The sequence below is a fragment of the Pipistrellus hanaki genome (assembly GCF_964339955.1).
Source record: "Pipistrellus hanaki genome assembly, chromosome: 1".
Lineage (NCBI taxonomy): Eukaryota > Metazoa > Chordata > Mammalia > Chiroptera > Vespertilionidae > Pipistrellus > Pipistrellus hanaki.
Genome location: NC_140503.1, coordinates 978,582 through 986,417, shown reverse-complemented (window position 1 = coordinate 986,417; position 7,836 = coordinate 978,582). Strand labels below are relative to the sequence as shown.

Below are 7,836 nucleotides of genomic sequence, written 5' to 3'. Positions count from 1 at the left end.
AGGGGGGGAGGCCGCAGTGACGGGGGAGCTGCAGGGCCTGGGGGCCACGAGACCATTACATGCCTCCGGAGACTGATGGCCCCTGGGCTGTGCCCCAGGCAGGGTCCTGGCTGGGTCTGTGGCGTGTCGGCACCAGAAAGGGGTGAGGGTGCGAAGTGTATTGGTGTCAATGTGCTTCATGCACGGTATCAGGGGCTGTCTTATAAATGTGTTTCCTGAACAGAATTAACCTGCAGGACTGGCTCTTAGTCCAGTCTGGCGCCCACGCACTCAGGGGAACCCCGGGCCACCGACTGTGGGGCCCGGCCTCCTTCCTGGCTGCACAGGGGCCTGTGGCTGGGGCTCCCGGGTGCAATTCCAAGGGCACAGGGAAAAGTCAGGACCCGCTCCCATGGGAACAGCCAGGAGACTGCTGTGACCCTAAGGGGGGCTCTGGAGCGTGGGGCTCGGGGCAGAAGACCCAGCAACAATGCTTTTGAGGCTCTGAGATCTTTAGCCTCCAGTCCAGCGCCCTGACCCTTTCCATTCATTCGTTCATTTGTTCATTCGTTCATTCATTCATTCATTGGTTCATTCCTTCCTTCAGAGGGTGCCCTGTCCCTCCTCCCAAGGAGCTTAGCGTGGGCACAGAGGCAGGCTGGGGGACACACAGGTTGAGAGAACTAGTGTGGAGGCCACGGGGATGTGGGCAGCGGGCTGGCTGGGCGAGCTCTGACTTGGCGCTGGCGGGATGGGAACCCACTGGCGGGTTTGAGCCGTGGCTGCCAGGACAGTTCAGCTTGTAAAAGACCACCCTGTTCAAGGGTAGAGGGGCAGCCTGGAGGCTGCTGGAAGCTCTGGCGGGAGGTGTCTCGGTGGTGAGACAGGAGGCCGGTGCGCACAGCGTTGGACAGAGGGCCGTGGGTCCAGGCTTCGGGTGGCCATTTGCTCAGATGGCAGAGTGAGCAAGCGGCTCAGAGGGAATCACCTGAGAGCAGGACAGTGGCTGCCTCTGTGACGGCACACCAGCTGAGCGAGCAGAGATGGTGCACCAGGCCGTGGCTGAGCCAAAGGCATCCTGTTGCTGCCACTCCTGCCTGTTTGCTGAGTGCTTTCTACCTGCCTGGAGGTTCCTACTTGCCTGAGGGTCCCACCTGTCTGGTGGTCCCACCTGCCTGAGTGTCCCACCTGCCTGGAGGGTCCCACCTGCCTGAGGGTCCTACCTGCCTGGACGGTCTCACCTGCCTGGAGGGTCCCACCTGCCTGAGGGTCCCATCTGCCTGGAGGGTCCCACCTGCCTGAGGGTCCCACCTGCCTGGAGGGTCCCACCTGCCGGGAAGGTCTCACCTGCCTGGAGGGTCCCACCTGCTGGGGGTCATTGGGAAGCAGCAGAGCCCTGTGCTCTTGGAGACAACTTTCTAGGTGGAAAGGAGAATGGCCGGCAGTATAGTAAGTGAGCCACAGAAGGTGCTGGAAGGAGGCTCTGCGGGAGGTCTGAGGGCTGGCCTTCCGTGAGGCATTGAGACATCATGTGAACCGGAAGGTGACAAGGGGGAGCCATGGGGTCTGGACAGCTTGCGGGGCCAGAGGGGGATGGAGTGCAGGAGGCCAGGGCAGGCGGCCCCACAAGGACCCTTCTGGTTTCTGATAGAATGTGAGGGCCTTTCGGGCTTTGCAGGGCTGGGGTCTCATCTGAGGTCTTGGAACTGGGCTCCTGGCTGGGGGGGAGGGGGAAGAGGGGACCCTGTGGTTGTGACCCTGGGCTGCTGCCACGGAGGCAGCTCAGGGAGGCGGTGAGGGGAGAGGGAGTATGTGGGGCATTGGCAGGATGGGACGGGGTGGAGCGGCAGCCATGTGCTCGTTTTCCTCAGCGGCTGGGCCGATGTCCCGAGTGTGTCTCCTCAGCCTTGCTGAGCAGCGTTCAGGTGTGATTGAATCCCCCCTCCCTCCCACAGGCTCCCAGGAGAACCCAGTTGGCCTTTTCCAGCTTCTGGGGATACCCATAGTCCTGTCTGTCCACATGAACCTCCCCATGGCCATCCCCATGGCTGACCCCGTGGCTGTCCATGTGGCTGTCCCCTGGCTGTCCCCGTGGCTGTCCATGTGGCTGTCCCCTGGCTGTCCCCGTGGCTGTCCCCGTGGCTGTCCCATGGCTGTCCCCATGGCTGTCACCTGGCTGTCCCCATGTTTATCCCCATGGCTGTCCCCTGGCTGTCCCCATGGCTGTCCCATGGCTGTCACAGTGGCTGTCCCTGTGGCTGTCCCTTGGCTGTCACCATGGCTGTCCCCTTGGCTGTCCGCAGGCTGTCCCCATGGCAGCTGGCTGCACAGCGATAAGTGCCAGCTTCTCTCTGTGACGATGCTGCCTGGCAACAAGAGGAACCCTCCAGGTCAATGTTCTGACGTACAGGTTCTGGGAACATGTTCATGAAGTGTGCGTGCTGCCTGCAAACTGGCACACATGTGCTGTGTGCATGCACATGTGTGCACGTGTGTGTGCTGTGTGCAGGGGCGTGCTGCCTGTGTGCACTGTGCATGTTGCTTCTGTGTGAGCGGTGTGCGAGGACACACCTGTGCACCTGCCGAGTGAGCCTGCGTGCTGGGCTCGAGTGGAGCAGGGCCTCCAGGGTCCTGGGTGTGGCCCCTGCTGTGAGTGGGCACTCGGCACCCTGGTCTTGATACCGAGGCGCATCCTGGAGGCTGGACAGACACGGAGAAAGGTGGAAGGAGCCAGAGCTGTTTATCGGGTACCAGTGGGCAGCAGAAAAGGGTGCCAGGGTCGGGGCCAGCTCTGCGGGCCGGCCGGGGGCAGTGGTCCCACCCGGAGGCCTGTGGCTGAGGGGACCGGTGCAGGCCCCCCCACACGCTGGGTGGGCCGGGCGGCTCCCTCAGGCCAGGCCGGTGCCCACGGCCCACTGCCCTCCCGCCGGGGCCTCCCAGCTCCGCACGGTCCCGGGCCGGCTCCAGCGAGCCCCCCGGAGGGGCACCTTCTTGGCACAGCCCAGGGGGGCCGGGTCCCGGCCCTTCACCTTGACGCAGGTGACGAAGCCGCTGTAGAGCAGGGTGAGCAGGAAGAGGGCCACGAAGGTGGGCCACAGGCGGCCGGCGGCGTCCAGGGCGGTGTCCAGGTCGGTGGAGCCGTCACAGTCCTCGTCCACGCTCAGGGGCACCCAGGGGGGTGGTGCCAGACCTGGGGGGAACGTGGCTGGGTGAGGTCGGGCCTGCAGCCTCCCCCAAGGCGGCCGGGGCACATGGGGCCACAGCTTGCGCAGCCCAGCGCCCGCCCTGTCACCCACCGGACAGGCACCTGCAACCCGCCTTCTCGTGGCCAGGCCTGGGCCCAGCCCGGCAGGACCAGGTGCTCACAGCACCGAGGGGGCGGGTGAACGAGAAGGAAACACAAGCACGTCAGTCAACACACGTGCGGCCAGAGAGCCAGGGCGGCGCTGGCCGCCAGCACACGGCAGCCTGGCCGTGGAGGGTCCCTCAGAGGTGGCCGCTGTGCTCGGCTGCGTGGCTCAGGGGCTGAACGTCCACCTAGGAACCAGGAGGTCACGGTTTGATTCCCGGTCAGGGCACAGGCCTGGGTTGCAGGCTTGATCCCCAGTGTGGGGTGTGCAGGAGGCAGCCGATCCATGATTCTCTCTCCTCATGGATGTTCCTATCTCTCTTTCCCCCTCCCTTCCTCTCTGAAATCAGTAAAAATACTTATATATTTGGAAGTGGCAGCTGTGATGAGCTGTGGAAGACGAGATGTTGCCAGCCAGACAGAGTGGAACCGCATTGTATGCACTGGACAGCAGGCTCGGATTCCCTGTGTTGGGACGGAGGGGCCCCGTGTGGCTGGCATGGAGGGCTGGGATGTGTGTGTGGGGCAGGAGACCGGGCCCAGCAGGTATACAGGCCCTGACGGCGGCCGGACGCGTGCCAGGGCTGAGCCAGGACACGCGCCCAGGTTGGAGGATGGCTGTTGTCGGCAAACTTATCAGTCCACAGAGCCAAATACTAACAGGACAACGACTGAAATTTCTTTGGAGAGCCACATTTTTTAAACTTAAACTTCTTCTAATGCCACTTCTTCAACATAGACTCGCCCAGGCCGTGGTATTTGGTGGAAGAGCCACACACAAGGGGCCAAAGAGCCGCATGTGGCTGGCGAGCTGCAGTTTGCCGACCATGGGAGTATGGTATCGTCTGGATGGGAAGGGGGACTCGCCCAGTTGGGTCGGGTGCCAGGGCCGGGCAGGACGTGGCCTGGGAACCAGCACGCAGGGCAGCCGCGGGGCCTGCTGTGCATGGTGTGGGTGCGGGGGTGGGCCGGGCACGGGTGAGCGCCACAGCTTTGCGGTCTGTGGGCTCTAACAATAAACAGCGGGCACAGCCTTGCTCCTCATTTTATTCTTTGAGTAATTAGTGATTGGTTCCTAGCGAGCGTGTGCTCCAGATTCAGGGGTCCTTGACGAAATGGACATTTAGAGAACAGCGGTCCGTCGCCATGGAGACTGAGAGCCACCGGGGAGCCAGGCCGGGGCCCGGGGCCTGCTGAACGGATCCCTCGTGACCATCCCGGCGGGCAGGGCCGTCTTGGCAGCCCCGTGCAGCCTGTGGAGCTGTGAACACCGAGTGCGGGTCAGCGGTTGGCGCTGGGCTGCCTGGGTGGTGTCCTGCTTGCGGCCCAGCCCAGCGTGCCCACCTCGTCCCATGGGGGCCAGGCGGGTGAGGACGGGGCAGGGTCTGGGTGCCCTGCCTGACGGGGCGGCCTGGCAGGAAGCTCAGAAAGGAGGGTGAGCCTTGGACACTGTTAGCCCCACCCCACGGGCCCTGTCCACTCCACTGTCCGCATGGCATCGAACTTTGTCCCTCCTGGGTGCGCCCGGCTCCCAAGGCGTTGGCCGTGGTCTGGGATGGGGGCCTGGGGAGGCTCGGACATCCTGGGGGACAGCCGTCTCCAGTGACCACCCCGTGTCCGCCCGGGGAAGGCCCTGCTCCGTGGCTGTGACCGGTGTGTCTTCACAGGAAATGGCTGCTCCCCGGGACCTGACCTGGTGGGTTGGGGGGGACCCCGCCTCCCGTCTTCCTGGACCAGCACCCAGTCTGGGGACACCAGGAGTGGGTGGGACGGACCGGGGTCAGGTCCTGAATTCCTGAGTGTGGGGACAGCGAGTGCAAACTCCAGATATCAGTCAGCCGGGTGGGGCTGTCCCGGAGGGCGACACAGACCCCTGGCCGCTGCCCGGCTGCCCGCCCCCAGCCCTGAGCCTGGATGGTGGTGGGGAGAGGAGTCTCACCTGTAGCGTCCAGGCTCCAGCTGGTGTTGAGCAGCCTCCCTGAGGCCGGGTGCCTGACCGTGCACGTGTAGGTGGCCGGCGGCCGGCGGGGGGCGGCCGGGACCCGCAGGACACTCCAGGTGCGGAACGTGCTGTCTCCAGGCTCGGCCGTGGCCTCCGCAGTGGCAAACCAAGCCGTGTCCACCTGGCGCGGGCCCTCCTGCCAGGTGAGGACCAGCTCCGTGGGAGAGAAGCCCGCCACTTCGCACAGGAGCCAGGAGGCCGCCCCGGCAGAGGCGTGAGTGCCCGGCGTGGCCAGGACCCGGACTGCAAGGCTGCTGGGCGGGGTGGCAGCTGTGGGGAGGAGCCCGGGTGTGCCCCGGCCTCGGGCAGCCTCTGGAGAATGTGTGTCCTTGTGGGCGGAGGTGGCCGGAGTGGCTGTGGAGAGATGACATGGGAGTCCCTGGCCTGTTCCTTCCCTGCTGCCCCTGGTCCAGCCCCCAGGCAGTGGCCTCTGAGAGAGGGGTCCAGCACCCCAGCCTCTGGGTGGGACCCAGTCCGGGTCTGGGCATGGTGACCAATCCCTCATGACCCCTGGGTTCACGGGGTCGGGGGCCTTGAGGGGGAAGTGGGTGGGGGAGGGGAGTAGCCTCCTGGCCCTCCCTAGCCAGGGCTGTGGCCGCTCCGTGGCCCAGCTGTGAGGGGCAGCTCTGAGTCCCACTCCGGCCACATGGTCCCTGCGTTGGTGTCCGAAGTTCGCTCCGGTTCTGGCAGGACCCTGCTGGCCTGGTGGCCGTGACCGTCTGCCAAGTGCTCAGGGACCACCCGTATGGCAACCTCTTCTGTGGTTTAGGGCGTGGACAGCCAGCAGGTGAACAGGCCACAGATGGACAGCGAGCCAGGAGCAGCGCGCTTGTAAAGGGACACACCCTGACCCGTGTGGCTCAGTGGATAGAGTGTCAGCCCACAATGGAAGGGTCCCGAGTTCGACTGCAGTCAAGGGGATGGGCCTTGGTTGCGGGCTCAATCCCCAGCCCTGGGTTGGGTGTGTGGGGAAGGCAACCAACCGATGTGTCTCTCACATCAATGTTCCTCTCCCTCTGTCGCTCCCTCTCCCTTTCTCTCTCTCTAAAAATCAATGGGAAGAGTACCCTCGGGTGGGGAGGAACAGAAAATAAAGACAAAAAGGCAAAGGGCACAGTCAATGGGTCTTTGTCCACCTGAAACGGAGAGACCGTCCCCGGGCGTTTCTGAGAGCACGCACACTGTGAGAGCCGCCGGCAGCCGGGAACCCTCGCCTGGCTGGGAGACCCGGGGTCCACCCCATAAACCCCGCCTTCAGGGGCGCCCCGGTTTCTGTGAGGGGCAGTGGGGCGGGTTCTGCTCTTCTGGCTGCTCTGGCTGCTCTGGCAATGAGTCCCCACAAAAGCCCTCAGGACAAGCCCGTGTCTCAGCCAGGCCCACGGGCGGGGGCATCCTGGTGCTGGCCCGGGGCCCTCCTCGTCCACGGTGCGCCCTGTGGTGTGACCCGGCAGGCACCCAGTGCCTGAGGGGCTGGGGCGGTCCTGGGCATAGCGCCTGGCATGGGGTAGGTGCTCAGGAGCAGTAAGTTCAGGGCCCTGCCCTTCCTGACCAGGAGAAGGAGGCAGCCTAAGGCATGGACAGGCGGTGGTAGGGGTACGCTGGCAGAGGGGCTCCTCACCTAGGGCTCTGGCAGGGCTGGGGGCTGTGGTGAGTTCCTTTGAGACAGCTGGCTTGTGGGACACCAAGGGGAGCAGCTCAGCCTCGTCCTTCAGGGTTTTCCAAGACGCTGAAATCAGAGGGGCAGTGGGCAGCCCAGGTCAGAGAGCATCGTGGACACAGGGGAACTGGCTGCCGGGTGGACGGGAAGACATGGGTAGGGCAGGGACGGTATCCAGGGAGGGTCCGGGGAGAAGCTGATGCTTCCAGCCCTCCGGGAACAGGAGTGGAAGGGACTGGGTTCGAATGCTGAGCTGGAGCGGCTGAGGGCAGAGTCGGGGGTAGGGAGCGAGCCGCTCTGGGGAGCGGCTGGGTGCCCATCGGGCCCAGTTCCTGCTTTGGTCCTTGAGGTCAGGCCCTGTAAGATGCTGGGACATGCTGGAGGCCACCCACCTGGCCACTGGAGGGTCTTGGACATGTCATTGGCGCTGCAGACGAGGGGGACAGGGTTCCAGGTGACGTTTTGGTAGTAGAGGTAGGTGACCCTCTTCTCTAGATACCCAATCACAACGTCCTCTGTGGGCAGCTTCTCTGACCCTCTGTGCCAGTTGACTGATTGGGTCCCCGTCACCAGGCAGGCCAGGGTCACGTTTCTGCCTGCTTCTGGGGCCTTGCACCCCTCGGCCATGGGGAGCACAGTCACATCAGGAGTACCACCTGGAAGACAGACAGACAGACGGGTTGTGCTTGTGAGGCCGGGCACTCCCAGGGCACAGGGCAGTGTGAGGGGAGAGGTCCCAGTCCCGGGAGGACTGGCAGAGCCCTGGAGGGGAGGCCCAGACAAACTCCGGTCCCCTTGCTCTATACATCTCCTGTCTAACCCCTCCCATGGCACTGCGAGGGGTGGAGG

General features: G+C 64.5%; 1 gene segment (V, D, J or C); it reads right to left on the bottom strand.

The window, feature by feature from the left end:
• Positions 1 to 2,700: 2,700 nt before the first annotated feature.
• On the bottom strand, positions 2,701 to 7,770 carry LOC311610055 (Ig delta chain C region membrane-bound form-like). The segment is given in 4 exons: positions 7,380 to 7,770; positions 6,949 to 7,056; positions 5,268 to 5,684; positions 2,701 to 3,169 (listed from the first exon to the last, which is right to left on the bottom strand).
• Between the last annotated feature and the right edge of the window lie 66 nt (positions 7,771 to 7,836).